Source organism: Bombina bombina, chromosome 4 (genome assembly GCF_027579735.1).
Source record: "Bombina bombina isolate aBomBom1 chromosome 4, aBomBom1.pri, whole genome shotgun sequence".
NCBI classification, from domain to species: domain Eukaryota; kingdom Metazoa; phylum Chordata; class Amphibia; order Anura; family Bombinatoridae; genus Bombina; species Bombina bombina.
Window position 1 is genome coordinate 1183414707 of NC_069502.1, and position 18195 is coordinate 1183432901.

Here is an 18195-nt window from a genome sequence, read left to right on the forward strand (position 1 = left end):
AGTGATCAATCTCCAAGCAGTCAGCTTCAGATAATCTAGATTTGGGTGGAGGAAGGGACCCTGAAGTAAAAGGTCCTTCCTCAAAGGCAATCTTAAAGGGGGAAGAGATGACATCTTCACCAGATCCGCAAACCATATTCCTGCGAAGCCATGCAGGGGCTATTAGAATCACCGATGCCCTCTTCTTTTTGATACGAGCAATTACTCGAGGAAGGAGGGCAAACAGAGGAAACAGGTACACAAGACCAAAATCCCAATGAACCGCTAGAACAACGTCGATCAGAGTTGCTTGCAGATCTCTTAACCCTGACCCGTACCTTGGAAGCTTGCGGCTAGATTACGAGTCTTGCGTTAGGGTTAAAAAGCAGCATTGAGAGGTCCCAATGCTGCTTTTTAACGCCCGCTGGTATTATGAGTCTGGCAGGTACAGGTGTACTGCTCACTTTTTTTCCACGACTTGAGCATACCGCAAATCCCCTTACGTCAATTGCGAATCCTATCTTTTCAATGGGATTCTCCTAACGCCGGTATTACGAGTCTTGGAAAAAGTGAGCGGTACACCCTCTCCTGTCAAGACTCCTACCAGATTTAAAAGTCAGTAGTTAAGATTTTTATGGCCTTGAAGATCACCCTACCTTGAGACGTCTTCACCCAACCGGGCAGAAGTGGTCCTCCAGATGGCCAGAAGTCTTCATCCGATCCGGGCAGAAGAGGACCTCCAGACGGGCAGAAGTCTTCATCCAGGCGGCATCTTCTATCTTCATCCATCCGGAGCAGAGCAGGTCAATCTTCAAGCCATCCGACGCGGAGCATCCTCTTCCATCCGATGACTAACACTAAATGACTGATTGGAACAGCCAATAGAATGCAAGCTCAATCCTATTGGCTGATTGGATCAGCCAATAGGATTTTTTCTACCTTAATTCCGATTGACTGATAGAATTTTATCAGCCAATCGGAATTGAAGGGACGCCATCTTGGATGACGTCACTTAAAGGTACCGTAATTTAGTGTTAGTCGTCAGATGGAAGAGGATGCTCCGTGTTGGACGGCTTGAAGATGGACCCGCTCCGCTCCGGATGGATGAAGAAAGATGTCATCTGGAAAAAGACTTCTGCCCGTCTGGAGGTCCTCTTCTGCACGGATCAGATGAAGACTTCTGGCCGTCTGGAGGACCACTTCTGCCTGGTTGGGTGAAGTTCCCCTCCTCCATTGCTATCCCCTGAACCTGTAAGCTTAAGAGTCCAGCTGTTTGTTGATCACCTTCTCAAGAGCTGACTACAACAGTGCAACTCTTGGCAGGGCCCTCTACCCATTTGATCCCTATAACTGTTTTTTTGTACTTCGCCTTTGTTAATAGCGCTGCAGAATCTGTTGGCGCTCTACAAATAACCGATAATAAATAATCATTCAGAACAATAACTTGTTCTGAACATTGGGAAAATATAGCCCAGAGTCCAGACCAAAGTGAATTTGGGATTTACTATTTTTAAAAATAATTATTTCCAAAATATTTTTATATTCTGCTTGTTCTAATGAAATAAATATTCAATTAAAAATAAATTGTACAATTGTAGCAAAAATATTGCAAAACAAAGTTTGCGCGTGCCACATTTACTTTGTAGGAGAATCACTAATTTACAGATGTCCAGTTGTCAGCACATTATAAATTGTTTAATATCAAATACATTATAAATTAGTTGTTGCTGGAGAAGTGGAATACATTGGTGTTAGCGAACATGCTGTAGCAAGATAGAAGGAACAGAGATGTGATCAAGTAAAATAATTTATTATTCTTGGATACAGGTTCTTGGTAAATTCTCCAGTGCTCTTAAAATAATATTATCTGTAAAATAAGTGCATTAACCCTTTGCCTTTCTAACACTGTGTTTATCCAGTTATATAGAAAACAATAATGAAGCAAAATTATAATGGTCATTTTTATACAAATTATTATAAAATGTCCTAAATAACGGAATTACTTATGTTGTACAAAATAGTGAATAACGAAAACTCAAAATATTTTAAAGAATAAAAAATATTTTATATAGTGAACTGTTGGACAGAAGGATGGACTGAGTCAGTGCACTTAGCAATACTGATTGTATGACATATTAAAAAAATAATAATAATATATATATATATATATAAATATATATATGTTCTAACTTCCTAATACCTCTTTATTGTTGTTGCATTAAAGGGACAGTCAACTCCAAAATTGTTATTGTTTAAAAAGAAAATGTATGCTTACCTGATAAATGTATTTCTTTTTTGACACGATGGGTACACGGATCATCTTAATTACTAATGGGATATTCACCTCCTGGTCAGCAGGAGGAGGCAAAGAGCACCACAGCAGAGCTGTTAAATAGCTCCTCCCTTTCTTCCCACTCCAGTCATTCGAAGTTAGGAAGAGAAAGGAAAAGCCAAGGTGCAGAGGTGTCTGAAGTTTACAATAACCCACAACCTGTCTAAAAGAACAGGGCGGGCTGTGGACTCATCATGTCAAAAAACAAATACATTTATCAGGTAAGCATACATTTTCTTTTCTTTTTTAAGACACGATGAGTCCACGGATCATCTTAATTACTAATGCGATTCAATACCCAAGCTAGAGTACACAGATGATACGGGAGGGACAAGACAGGGAACCTAAATGGAAGGCACCACTGCTTGAAGAACCTTTCTCTCAAAAGCGGCCTCAGTTGAGGCAAAAGTGTTAAATTTGTAGAACTTTGAAAAAGTGTGAAGAGAGGGCCAAGTCGCAGCCTTGCATATCTGTTCCACAGAGGTTTCATTTTTTAAACGCCCATGAGGAAGCAACAGCTCTCGTGGAATGAGCCATAACTCTCTCGGGAGGCTGCTGTCCAGCAGTCTCATATGCATAACGTATGAAACTCTTCAGCCAAAAAGAAAGAGAAGTAGCCGTAGCTTTCTGTCCCTTATGTTTTCCTGAGAAAATCACAAACAAAGAAGAAGACTGACGAAAGTCCTTAGTCTTCTGTAAGTAAAACCTTAAAGCACGGACCACATCCAAATTGTGCAGAAGGAACCACAATGTCTTGAGTAATGTTCCGATCAGGAACAACCTTAGGAAGAAATCCTAGTTTAGTCTCTGATGAAGTGCCACTAGGGGGCGTGAAATGCGTTGGACTACCCACCTATCCATGTATGTCAGGGTTGTATTTTTAACAATAAACCTTGTTTTTTTTCTATTGAAACCATTGTGCAGCCTTCACCTTTGTTCATGTTTATATATGTGCGATTGGTTCTTGGGCCTTGCACCTTGCATAGAAGTTAACTTGTACATCGAGGGCTGTGGTACACATTGTTGGTTGATGTGTGACATCATCAATCTTAGACACTGCTTGTTCCTGGGTCTCCGCCGGCTGCCGAGGCTGCATTTTTACTTCTTCTAGTACGTAAAGCTACCTTATCTGAATGGAAAATAAGATAAGGAGATTCATACTGCAATGCTGAGATCTCAGAGCAGAAGAAATAGAAACAAGAAATAAAACTTTCCAAGATAAAAACTTAATATCTAAGGAATGCATAGGCTCAAACGGAGCCCCTTGAAGAACCTTGAGAACCAAAGTAAGACTCCATGGAGGAGTAACTGGTTTAAACACAGGCCTGATCCTGACCAAGGCCTGACAAAAAGAATTTACACCTGACACATCCACCAGACGTTTGTGTAACAAAATAGATAAGGCCGAGATCTGACCCTTTAGGGAGCTTGTTGATAAACCCTTCTCCAAACCCTCTTGGAGAAAAGACAAAACTCTAGGAATCCTAATTCTACTCCATGAGTAGCCCTTGGATTCGCACCAATAGAGATATTTACACCAAATCTGATGATAAATCCTTCTAGTTACAGGCCATGGTCGCTATGACCGAATCAGAAAAACCCTGCTTGGATAAAATTAAGCATTCAATCTCCAAGCAGTCAGTTTCAGAAAAAAACAGATTTGGGTAAAGGAAGGGTCTCTGAATCAGAAGGTCCTTATTCAATGGGAGTCCTCAAGGAGGCAGAGGTGCCCTCTCCACCAGATCCGCATACCAAATCCTGCAAGGCCAGGCCGGTGCTATGAGGATCCCTGAAGTCCTTTCCTGCTTGATTCGATCAATTACCCGAGGAAGAAGAGCAACCGGATGAAATAGGTATGCTAGACTGAAGGTCCAAGGGACCGGCAAGCAACTATCAGTTCCGCCTGAAAAAACCTAGACCTCAACCCGTATCTCGGGAACTTGGCATTCTGATGAGATATCATGAGATCCAAACCCGGTTGACTCCAATTGAGATCAAGCTGGAGAACACTTCCGGGAGGAGCTCCCACTCCCCCGGATTAAAGGTCTGTCTGCTCAAGAAAACACCTCCCACTTGTTCTACCCTTGGGATGTGGATAGCCAACAGACAGCAAGAATGGGCTTCCGCCCATTGGATAATCTTGGTTACTTTTGTCATTGCTAAGGAACTCTTTCTCGTTCCTCCCTGGTGATTGATGCAAGCTACCGAAGATATGACGTCCGTCTAGAACCGGACGAACCGGACCGTGGCCAACGAAGGTCAGGCCAGAAGAGCATTGAAAATATCTCTCAGTTCCAGAATGTTTATAGGAAGAACAGACTCTGACCTAGTCCAAGCTCCCTGAGCCTTTTAGGGAACCCCAGACTGCCCTCCACCCTAGGAGGTTAATGGCTGTTGTCACAATAACCCAAGATGGACTGGGAAAGCAAATTCCCAGGGATAGATGATCCAGAAATAACCACCTTTTAGATTGAATCCCTTGTCTCCTGCCCCAGTAACATTCGAAGAGACAAGTCCGCATAACCCGCGTTCCATTGCCTGAGCATGCTGAACCGTAAAAGTCTGAGATGGAAACGAGCAAATGGGATGATGTCCATTGTCGCCACCGTCAGCCAGATTATCTCCATGCACTGAGCCACGGATGGCTGAGGAGTGAACCGAGGGACTAGACAAGTATCGATAATCTTTGATTTCCTGACTCCTGTCAGAAAAAACTTCATAGATAGAGAATCTATAAAAGTTCCTAAGAAAGTTACCCTTGTATCTGGAACAAAGGAAAATCTTTCCCAAATTACTTTCCCCCCGAGAGTTCTCAGGAAAGATAACACCATCTGTATGGTATCTTACCTGCTGTAAGGATGGCGCTTGGACTAGGATGTCATCCAGATAGCCCCAAGGTCAATTAACGCCAGCAAAGAAACCAGAACCGTTGTGGAGATTCTGGGAGCTGTGGTCAGACCGAAAGGAAAAGCAATGAACTGGAATTGATTGTCCTGGCAAACAAATCCTAGGAACTTGTGATGATTCTAGAAAACAAGAACATGAAGATACTCGTCCTTTAAATCCACAGTGGTCATAAATTGACCCTCCTGGATTAATGGAATGAATAGTTTCCATCTTGAAGGACGGTATTCCGAAATAACTTTCTTTTTTTTTGACTCTTGAAATCTTTAATTGACCTGAAGGTTCCCTCTTTGTTTGAGAATCCCAACCAGATTGGAAGAAATCTCAATTCGGAACAGGAACTATCATTCCCAGATAGAAGAGACTTTCTACCCAGATTAAGACGTAATGTCCTCAGACCTAGACCTTAACCATAAAGATCTGCAAGTCAATATGGTAAGTCGAAAATGTAGTTCCCCGCACAATGCCTGACAGGAAGTAACTGTAAGAAAGGAATTGGCCACTTAAAGACCTTATCCTATTCTAGATTACCTTGAAGTGAGTGTCTGTCCAAATAAAACCAGACAACATATGACCTAGTATGCTGCCGCCAAAGGTAGCAATATCAAACCTAGAATGATATCTCAAGCTAAGGGACCCTCTCCTTCAATATAGGAATAAAACCTAAAAATTAACAACGACCATGAAGTCGCTCCAAAGTAGCTAAAACCTCCTTAAGTAATAGTCGGAGGTGATCTAGCTTAAACCTGAAGATACTATTTCAGTATCAGCAGGAGGAAGCATACTGTCAGAAACTGAGCATTTACCCTCAGAAGCTATGGAAGTATCCCCTCCCTCAAGCATCTGGGAGGGGACCTCAGATAGTAACAACTGTGACAGAGACCTCGCTCGCTCAATGTTTTTTTTTCCCCTTGCGCTTTCCCCACAGCATGGAAAAAACCTGACAATCCAACCTAAACTGCTAGCATACGCGGTAAGCGATGTCTAGCAAGATAAATCCAGGAGGAGTCTGAGGAATCGCAGGACACTGGTACACTGGACGCTAATGTTTTAGGACACTTAAGGAGAAGACTGCAAAATATATTTAAAATTGTCAGAATGCTGTTCTGCTGCATACAAAACAATGTCGGCTCTGAAGAAAATTTTAACTTTGAACTGTAAACTTCACTATGAGATAGAAAAGTTTATGTCAATCCGCATAGGCATGAAAAAACCCAACATGTATGTAACATTATTATTCACATTTTGACTTAAATAAAAGTGAATATCAAAACAAGAGTTACTGTCTCTTTAAATCAAATAACATTTGAAATACTAAATAATATGGTGTAGGGTTTCATGGACCATTTCATTCATATCTTTATTCACATTTTAACTCAAATAAAAGTGAACATCAAACAAGAGGTACTGTCTCCTTAAATCAAATAGCATTTGAAATTCTAATTAATATGAAGTAGGGTTTTCATGTACCATTTTAATCACACATAGCCAATTAACATTGTGTCTTTCTTAAACGACACTGCTTTCTTTTTAACCAAGAATGCTTCCTTGCAAAGGACTCATCCTGTCCCCGGATAGTAGGCATCCTACTTTTAAAAACTTTAGAATAGTAAGAGAAGTCTCCCAGCCGTGTATTATAACGCAACAGAGGAGGCCCTCCGATGTACCGAAGTTATCAAAAGCGCGCAAACAATATCGCGTCACTTAGCTCCGCCCATCGTGGGCGTAACAGGCTAAATCTCCCAGGCGGCCAAAATGTAAAGATAGAGCCGTAGGGAACAACTAAAATAACAATATGACCATGAGCAAACGAACCTCCCCGTCGGCAAGAGTTCAATAAAAGAAAGCCAACGGGAGTATTACACTGTAAAACACCTCAACCCACGTATCCTGTTCAGGCAGGATATTTCAGATGGCTACAAACAAAATAAGTCACTGTGAGTTTCAAGTACAGCCGTGTGCAATACCACGACCTGCGCAACGATCACAAACAGGCCAACCCTCCAAACGGCTGCAAAGCAAACCAAGCCGTTATAGTTGAAAGTATGACTAAGTGAAAAAACACCAACATGCGCATCATGTCTAGACAGTTAAGCAAAACAAGCCATTGTGAGCTATATACTGTGATGTGTAACAATAAAATTTCAACCTAACTAGAATTATCTTATATAGCTAGGTATTAAACCACTCGGCCACTCAGGATCAACACCATCAAATCTAGACAGGCCTAGAAAAATAAGCCGTTGTTAGATGCAACCTATGGCTATGTGTAACCTCTTAACAGCGTATGTTTAAACATAATAGAACCACTTCTCCACGTCCTTCTAGTGCCTGCAGTCACTGCCCAATAATATATCCTCACTCTCTAGGATAATTAAAGGGTGTCCATGAAAATGTATAAAGTGCAAATCTTTCTGTGTACAATCACAGAAAATAAAAATTAGAACTTACCTCAGAAATCTGCCCGGCAGTAAGGCAGCTCACCCGGCTTGTGATGTCCTCCCCTTCACATTGGCCTGTGGAAATAAAAAGTACTGAGTATTCTTTCCCTCAGACTGTGACAAACAGGGCAGCCTAAGTGTATGGGAGGCGCAGTGAGAATTATGTCCCACAAGTTCCCATTGCTTTAAAGCCACCAAAAGCTCTACTGTAGAGACTGATATGGACTACGGCTACACCCTAGGACAAAGCAGCACAGTCTTGCACTACTTTAAAAATAATTAACTCTTGATTGAAGAATCTTTTACTAACACCTCACTTTACCTCTTCCTATCACTAACGTAGGCAAAGAGAATGACTGGAGTGGGAGGGAAGTGAGGAGCTATTTAACAGCTCTGCTGTGGTGCTCTTTGCCTCCTCCTGCTGACCAGGAGGTGAATATCCCATTAGTAATTAAGATGATCCGCGGACTCATCGTGTCTTAAAAAAGATAACAGTTTTGCATAACCAACATGGTTATATTAATATACTTTTTACCTCTGGGATTACTTTGTATCTAAGCTTCTGCTGACTGCCCCCTGATCACATCGCTATTTATTTATTATCTATTTACTTGCATTTTAGCCAATTAATGCAGTGTCAGCCACAACTCCACAAGCGTAAGCACAATGTTATCTATATGGCTCACATGAACTAGCAGTAAAGCATGTGATAAGAGGCTATCTGTAGCAGCTTAGAAACAGGCAGAAATTTAGAGGTTTAAATGTTATAAAATGTATTGATATATCAGTGTTGTTTGTGCAAAGCTGGGGAATGTGTAGTAAAGACGTTATTTATCTTTTTAAACAATAACAATTCTAAGCACAGCGCATTAGATTAAAGGGACAGTCTAGTCCAAAAAAAACTTTAATTATTCAGATAGGGCATGTAATTTTAAACAATTTTCCAATTTACTTCCATCACCAATTTTGCTTTGTTCTCTTGGTATTCTTAGTTGAAAGTTAAATCCAGGAGGTTCATATGCTAATCTCTAAGTCCTTGAAGGCTGCCTCTTAACTCAGGCCATTTTGACAGTTTTTCACCACTAGAGGATGTTAGTTCATGTGTTTCATATAGATAACACTGTGCACATGCACGTGAAGTTCCTAGGAGCCAGCACTGATTGGCTAAAATTCAAGTCTGACAAAAGAACTGAAATAAGAGGCAGTTTGCTGAGGCATAGATACAAGATAATCACAGAGGTAAAAAGTGTATTAATATACCTGTGTTGGTTATGCAAAACCAAAAAGGGAATGGGTAATAAAGGGATTATCTATCTTTTAAAACAATAAATGTTCTGGTGTAGACTGCCCCTTTAACAGTATGTAAGATTAGAGTGGAATAGCTGAAAAAGTTTATCAGGACTCACTAAGGTAATTTCACTAGGTTTCCTCTCCAACTTCTACAGATTATACAGTCTATACCAGAGCATCTTTAATTCCATGTAACTTAGTCACTCAATGTCATACACCTTTGCATTGATAGCAATTAGGCTCCTTATGAAGAAGCTACAAATGCAGATTAATAAATGTATACCATAGCAACATTCTAGTTCAAGACACTGGAAGCTTGAACCCACAAGGAGTGAAGAGAACCTCCAGTTGAGGTGCACACTCTGGCTGTAAGGACCAAACTATTGTATGAATTGTAAAGGTTTGTTAGTGTGCAACCAGGCTAAGCTAATAAAGTAATAATTTGTTTTAAAATGACCAGAGGTTTAAATAAAATGTACTGTATATGTAAATAAGCATGCTTGCATGATAGAATGGTTACTTTAAAGCTGCTAAAAGTGACATAAAGTGCATGGTTGCATCGTAACACAGTAGATGATGTTAAAGGAAGACAGAAGTCCATCAAGTTCAACATATATAAATGATATCTTATTTACAATAAAAACTCAATTTGAGCTTAAAGGGACAGTCAAGTAAAAAAAAAAAAAAAACTTTCATGATTTAAATAGGGCATGTCATTTTAAACAACGTTCCAATTTACTTTTATCACCAATTTTGCTTTGTTTTCTTGGTATTCTTAGTTGAAAGCTAAACCTTGGAGGTTCATATGCTAATTTCTTAGACCTTGAAGGCTGCCTCTAATCTGAAAGCATTTTGACAGTTTTTCACCACTAGAGGGCATTTGTTCATGTGTTTCACATAGATAACATTGGGCTCACGCATGTGAATTTACAGAGGAGTGAGCACTGATTGGCTAAAATGCAAGTCTGTCAAATGAACTGAAATAAGGGGGCAGTCTGTAGAGGCTTAGATACAAGGTAATTACACAGGTAAAACGTGTATTATAGCTGTGTTTGTTATGCAAAACTGGGGAATGGGTAATAAAGGGATTATCTACCTTTTTAAACAACAATTCTGGTGTTGACTGTCCCTTTAACTTAATCCCATTAAAAAGGTCACCCATTTACACAAGCAATCATGTTTCTAAATTCTACTTTTATCCAAAAAGGCATCTAAGCCATTTTAAATGTATCTAATATATTGGCATTCACTACCTCCTTAGGCAATGATTTTCAAAAATTGATTGCTCTTACAGTGAAAAAACATTTATGTTGCTGGAGGTGAAATCTCCCTTCCTCCAGGCTTAAATTGTGACCTCTAAAAAAAGACTCCTCTACTGATTCAAAAACACACCTGAAAAAGTAGTTTGCCAGGACAGTAAAATCTAACTTCAATAAACAAAACCTGTAGCAACATATTTAATGACCTTCATCAAGATGAAAGAAAGCAAGTATTTTTGGTATTATTGTCTCTTTAATTTTTTTCTAAACCTTTGTGACAACTTACTATTGGGACCTAGTTGAACATATCAGTTGAGCCAATGACAAGAGGCATATGTGTGTAGCCACTTACCACCAAGTAGCTCCCAGTGATACTTTGCTACTCCTGAGCCTACCTAGGTATGTTTTTCAGCAAAGGATGCCAAGAGAGCAAAGTAAATTTCTTAATAGATGTAAGCTAAAATGCTTCTTAAAGGGACATGAAACACAAATTTGTTATTTCATGATTCAGATAGAGCATGCAATTTTAAGCAACTTTCTAATTTACTCCTATTCTCATGGTATCTTTTTTTGAAAAGCAGGAATGTAAGCTTAGGAACCAGTCTATTTTTTGTTCAGCACCTGGATAGCACTTGCTGATTGGTGGCTAAATGTAGCCACCAATTAGTAAACGCTACCCAGGCTACTGAACCAAAAATAGTCCAGCTCCTACGCTTATATTCCTGTTTTTTCAAATAAAGATACTAAGAGAACAAATAAAAAAAATGATAATAGGAGTAAATTAGAAAGTTGCTCAAAATTGTATGCTCAGTCTGAGTCACGAAAGAACAAATTTGGGTTTAGTGTCCCTAATTTTTGATTTGTTCCATTTTTACATTATTATTTGTAATTTGTCATTTATCTTTCTATATATTTTTATTAATAAATGTCAAAATAATACTTGAATTCATTTCACACTTTCTAAAAATGTAATATCCTAGTATCCTGGCTTAAATCCTGCTGTTTTCCTTAAAAGCCTGTGTTTATCACATTTTATTATTCTATTGTGCTGAAATAAGTCTCCTGATATTTATTTATATGCGCTGAAATAAGCCTCTTGATATTTTATGACATTTAAGAGACTCTATAAAGTAATCTTATGTATTTTTTACTTTTATATTTAAAATAGATACTATTCATTATTGAAAATTACTGCTCAATTTAAATGGCTTAAAATAAGTAAGGATATATTTTAGTAGACATCTTTTATAGAGATTAAGCAAATGTTATGGTTTGTTTTTAGTGCTTTTATTTTTACAGTTCATAAAAGACCTCCACAAAATTACAAACTGTGCTGCACAAATACTGAGAAATGTGCTTAAAGGGACACTGTACCCAAAAATTTTCTGTCGTGATTCAGATTGAGCATGAAATTTTAAGCAACTTTCTAATTTACTCCTATTATCAAATTTTCTTCATTCTCTTGGTATCTTTATTTGAAACGCAAGAATGTAAGTTTAGATGCCGGCCCATTTCTGGTGAACAACCTGGGTTGTCCTTGCTGATTGGTGGATAAATTCATCCACCAATAAAAATGTGCTGTCCAGAGTACTGAAACCAAAAAAAAAGCTTAGATGCCTTCTTTTTCAAATAATGATAGCAAGAGAACGAAGAAAAAATGATAATAGGAGTAAATTAGAAAGTTGCTTAAAATTGCATGCTCTTTCTGAATTACAAAAGAAAAAAATTGGGTACAGTGTCCCTTTAAAGGGACACTCAAGTCAAAATTACATTTTTATGATTTAGATAGAGCAGCAGTTTTACGACAATTTCCAATTTACTTCCATTGTCAGATTTTGCACAGTCTTTTTATATTCACACTTTCTGGGGAACAAGATCCTACTGAGTATGGCCACAAGCTCACAGGGTATACGTATACTAGTCTGTGACTGGCTGAGGTCTGTCACATGATACAGGGGGCCGGAAAATGGAAGATAAAGTAAATTTTGTCAGAAAACAAATCTACTACTTACTGTATTTAAAATTCAGAGTAAGTGCTATTGCATTGTCTTTTTATTATGCAATTGTTAATTATGTAATTCTACTGCATTAAGTGGTTCTTTAATACACCCCCAAACCTCCCCAGAAATGTTAACTTCCTTGCATCTATTACTCACAACTAAAGGGCTGATGCACCACTACTAGGCAACCACTGATATATAACATATTTGACAATATTTAAAAAGAAGATTTAAAAGCAAACAAGACAAATAAAACACCCTGGGCTAGATTACAAGTGGGACACTATTTATTGTTTTTGCTCAAGTGCAAACAATGCTGTAAGTATTACAAGTTGAAAGCAAATGGTTTGCACACAAGCGAAACCAAACACGCGCAAACTTCAGGATTTTGGATATAGTGACCGTGTTACCTTCTTCTCCCTTTAGACTTCAATAGAGCGGTTGTAAGATCGCTGCTCCTTAACTCATCCGCCACTTCTGAGCTGGCGGACAACAATCGTATTCGATCGGGATGATTAACACCCCCTGCTAGCGGCCCCGAATGTGCAGGGGGTGGCATTGCACAAGCATTTCACCAGAATTGCTTGTGCAATGATAAATGCCGACAGCTTACAGCGGATCATGTCCGCCCGACACTTGATAAATCTACACCTAAGTGCTATTGCATTGTCTTTTTATCATGCATTTGTTGATTATGCAAATTTACTTTATTTACTGTTAACTTAGAAGAAAATTTTCTGTTTATTTTTAAATAGATATTTCTTTATTATATATATATATGATGATTTTTTTTTTGTAAAACATATATCTATACCTATATATCTATGAATAGATATATAGGTATAGATATATATAGATTATATATAGCAATAATCTATTTAAAAATACTAAGAACAGTTTCCTCTATGTGAAAAACATTGGAATGTAAAATATTTACAGTAAATACAGTGTGAAATGCATTATTAAACATCACAATTTTAATACATTTTTTTTTATGTTAAAGGTATTTTAGTGGTATGGGTGTATGTACAGGTATATATATATATATATATATATATATATATATATATATAATATCCCAGGAGGTAGAAGCACTCACGGTAACACAGTCCTTGTTTAGCCAGCCCGGGGTGCTTAAAAAGACAATATGAGCATCCAGAAAGAAAAGCACTCACCGGGTCTTATTTACACAAGAAATAATTTTAATTTGTGACGTTTCGGGGTTACCCCCGTCCTCAGACAACAATTACAAGCACATACATTTACTCACCCTATATAGCCAACAAACCCGCTCCCAAGTGCAATCCCGCCGGTGGCGCACCGGAAGTCAGCTGCCGCGCGCAGAACACTACGTCACCGGTTGCCATAACAACCAGGACGCCTCCCGGCGGAATTCTTATAATGATAAAATTTAAAACATAAGTTGACAGTGCATTATTTACAGAACACTACACGAACATTATATGCTGGGAGAACAACCATTTTACATAGTGGGCTAAAACATCCATGTAGTCATAAGTACCAAAACGGGGATAAATTATATCCTAACACCGTAACAGACAAAATGTACTAAATGAGCAACTTAAATGTACTACATATAGGGTCTCTAGCCATACAATCTCAGAAATAGCAAAGTATCATAATACATGTATCCAGGTTCAGAGTTATAACCTAAAAAATAAAAAATAATAATAATGAAAATAAAATACAGATAAATAAAAGATACAAAAAGAACGAAGAAAGGAGTCACCATGTGAAAAAGAAAAGAAAAGAGAATAAAATGGAATAAAAAAATAGAACATGAATATAAATAAAAGTGAGTAAGAGCAAAAAAGAAGGAAAAATAAAAATAGGAATAAGAAAAAGAATAAGAAACCGAAAAAGAAAAAATAAAGATAAATAGAAAGAAAAGGAAAAAGAAAGAGAAAGAAAAGGAAGAGCCAAGAAACATGCAAATTAGGGATATGTGTAGTCGAAGGAGGTATTTTACAGAAAACAATGCCAATCTAAGTTGACATTCAGGCCCCGTGGAGCCATAGTGCCCAGATTAAAAATCCATTTAGATTCTCGCTGAAGTAATATTCTTCCTCTGTCTCCCCCTCTTGTGAGTGGGGGCACATGATCTATGATGATATACTTTAGATCAGCAACTGAATGTTTCAATAAGGCAAAGTGCCTGGCCACTGGTTGCTCAGAGTCACCACGATCAATAGCTGCTCTTATCGCTGATCTGTGGTTGGCCATTCTTGTACGGAGGTCGTCCACAGTTTTCCCCACATAAAACAAACCGCATACACAATGTAACAAGTACACTATGTATTTGGTCGTACATGTGACCCGATGTCTGATCTTGTAAGTCTTCTTCTTGTAGGGATGTCTAAACACTTTACCAGTTGTTAGTCCATTACATGTCGTACATCCTAAGCAGCGGTAACAACCAGGTTTAGATTGCAGCCAGGTCTCCTTCATATAGCAACCCCTAGGGTCCGTCTTGACAAGCTGATCTCTTAAGGATTTAGCTCTCCGATATCCCATTCTAGGAGGTGCTGTCCCCTCAAATGGTAGGTCCGGGTCTGAAGAAATTAGAGACCAGTGTTTGCGTATGTTCTCAGCAATAGCTGGTTTGTCAACATCGAAGGTTGTGGAGAACGTCATTCTATTGTCTCCCAAAACTGTTACATTGTGGGTTAGTAGATCCTCCTGCTGTAGCTTCAATGTATCCATCTTCTGTAGTGCTAAATCTTGTTTATTGTACCCCCTCTGAATGAAACGAGCTTCCATAGCGTGCATTTGTTGTTCCCGAAGATCAGCTATAGTATTGTTCCTTGCTGTTCTCTTGAATTGTGATACTGGTAGAGCACGTTTGAGGGCTGGGGGGTGGCAGCTGTGGGCATGTAGAAGAGAATTTCTGTCTGTTTCCTTCGTGTACAGTGTCGTGCACAAGCGACCTTCTTTTTTAAAAATTCTCAGGTCCAAAAAATCCACACTCGAGCTGTTGTACGTCAGTTTGAATTTAATAGTTGGATGTGCTACATTGACCTCTGCAAACCATAATAATAAATCCTCCTCTGTGCCTCGCCATACCAAGAAGAGATCATCTATGTACCTTTTGTAATGGGAGACTCTGTCATCCTGGAATAGTGCCGTTCCTCTCGTAAAATGGTTGTTCTCCCAGCATATAATGTTCGTGTAGTGTTCTTTAAATAATGCACTGTCAACTTATGTTTTAAATTTTATCATTATAGGAATTCCGCCGGGAGGCGTCCTGGTTGTTATGGCAACCGGTGACGTAGTGTTCTGCGCGCGGCAGCTGACTTCCGGTGCGCCACCGGCGGGATTGCACTTGGGAGCGGGTTTGTTGGCTATATAGGGTGAGTAAATGTATGTGCTTGTAATTGTTGTCTGAGGACGGGGGTAACCCCGAAACGTCACAAATTAAAATTATTTCTTGTGTAAATAAGACCCGGTGAGTGCTTTTCTTTCTGGATGCTTATATATATATATATATATATATATATATATATATATATATATACACACATACAGTATATACACACAAATGTCTGTATTTTTTTTCACGTGTTTATATTTGTTTACATGAATATATTTACATATATATTAGATATATTTATATATATATATATATATATATATATATATACACACATACACACATAAATATACATGTAAACAGATAGGTATCTGTTTACATGTGTATTTATGTGTGTATGTGTATATATATATATATATAAATATATCTAATATATATGTAAATACATTCATGTATACAAATATAAACACATGAAAAAAAATACAGACATGTGTGTGTATATACTGTATATATATATATATATATATATATATATATATATATATATATTTCTTTCATGTAATTAGCAAGAGTCCATGAGATAGTGACGTATGGGATATACATTCCTACCAGGAGGGGCAAAGTTTCCCAAACCTCAAAATGCCTATAAATACACCCCTCACCACACCCACAAATCAGTTTTACAAACTTTGCCTCCTATGGAGGTGGTGAAGTAAGTTTGTGTTAGATTCTACGTTGATATGCGCTCCGCAGCAGGTTGGAGCCCGGTTTTCCTCTCAGCGTGCAGTGAATGTCAGAGGGATGTGAGGAGAGTATTGCCTATTTGAATTCAATGATCTCCTTCTACGGGGTCTATTTCATAGGTTCTCTGTTATCGGTCGTAGAGATTCATCTCTTACCTCCCTTTTCAGATCGACGATATACTCTTATATATACCATTACCTCTACTGATTCTCATTTCAGTACTGGTTTGGCTTTCTACTACATGTAGATGAGTGTCCTGGGGTAAGTAAGTCTTATTTTCTGTGACACTCTAAGCTATGGTTGGGCACTTTTATATAAAGTTCTAAATATATGTATTCAAACATTTATTTGCCTTGACTCAGGATGTTCAACGTTCCTTATTTCAGACAGTCAGTTTCATATTTGGGATAATGCATATGAATAAATCAATTTTTTTCTTACCTTAAAATTTGACTTTTTCCCTGTGGGCTGTTAGGCTCGCGGGGGCTGAAAATGCTTCATTTTATTGCGTCATTCTTGGCGCAGACTTTTTTGCCGCAAAAATTTTTTTTTTTTTTTTTTTTTCTGTTTCCGGCATCATACGTGTCGCCGGAAGTTGCGTGTTTTTTTGCGCCAAAAGTGTCGGCGTTCCGGATGTGGCGTCATTTTTGGCGCTAAAAAAATATGGGCGTCACTATTGTCTCCACATTATTTAAGTCTCATTATTTATTGCTTCTGGTTGCTAGAAGCTTGTTCACTGGCATTTTTTCTTATTCCTGAAACTGTCATTTAAGGAATTTAATCAATTTTGCTTTATATGTTGTTTTTTCTATTACATATTGCAAGATGTCCCAGATTGACACTGAGTCAGAAGATACTTCTGGAAAAACGCTGCCTGGTGCTGGATCTACCAAAGTTAAGTGTATCTGCTTTAAACTTGTGGTATCTGTTCCTCCAGCTGTTGTTTGCAATGAATGTCATGACAAACTTGTTAATGCAGATAATATTTCCTTTAGTAATGATACATTACCTGTTGCTGTTCCGTCAACATCTAATACTCAGAGTGTTCCTGTTAACATAAGATTTTGTTTCTAAATCCATTAAGAAGGCTATGTCTGTTATTCATCCTTCTAGTAAACGTAAAAGGTCTTTTAAAACTTCTCATTTTTCAGATGAATTTTTAAATGAACATCATCATTCTGATTCTGATAATGGTTCCTCTGGTTCAGAGGATTCTGTCTCAGAGGTTGATGCTGATAAATCTTCATATTTATTCAAAATGGAATTTATTCGTTCTTTACTTAAAGAAGTCTTAATTGCATTAGAAATAGAGGATTCTGGTCCTCTTGATACTAAATCTAAACGTTTAAATAAGGTTTTTAAATCTCCTGTAGTTATTCCAGAAGTTTTTCCTGTCCCTGATGCTATTTCTGAAGTAATCTCCAGGGAATGGAATAATTTGGGTAATTCATTTACTTCTTCTAAACGTTTTAAGCAATTATATCCTGTGCCATCTGACAGATTAGAATTTTGGGACAAAATCCCTAAGTTTGATGGGGCTGTCTCTACTCTTGCTAAATGTACTACTATTCCTACGGCAGATAGTACTTCCTTTAAGGATCCTTTAGATAGGAAGATTGAATCCTTTCTAAGAAAAGCTTACTTATGTTCAGGTAATCTTCTTAGACCTGCTATATGTTTAGCGGATGTTGCGGCAGCTTCAACTTTTTGGTTAGAAGCTTTAGCGCAACAAGTAACAGATCATAATTCTCATAGCATTGTTAATCTTCTTCAACATGCTAATAACTTTATTTGTGATGCCATCTTTGATATCATTAGAGTTGATGTCAGGTATATGTCTCTAGCTATTTTAGCTAGAAGAGCTTTATGGCTTAAAACTTGGAATGCTGATATGTCTTCTAAGTCAACTTTGCTT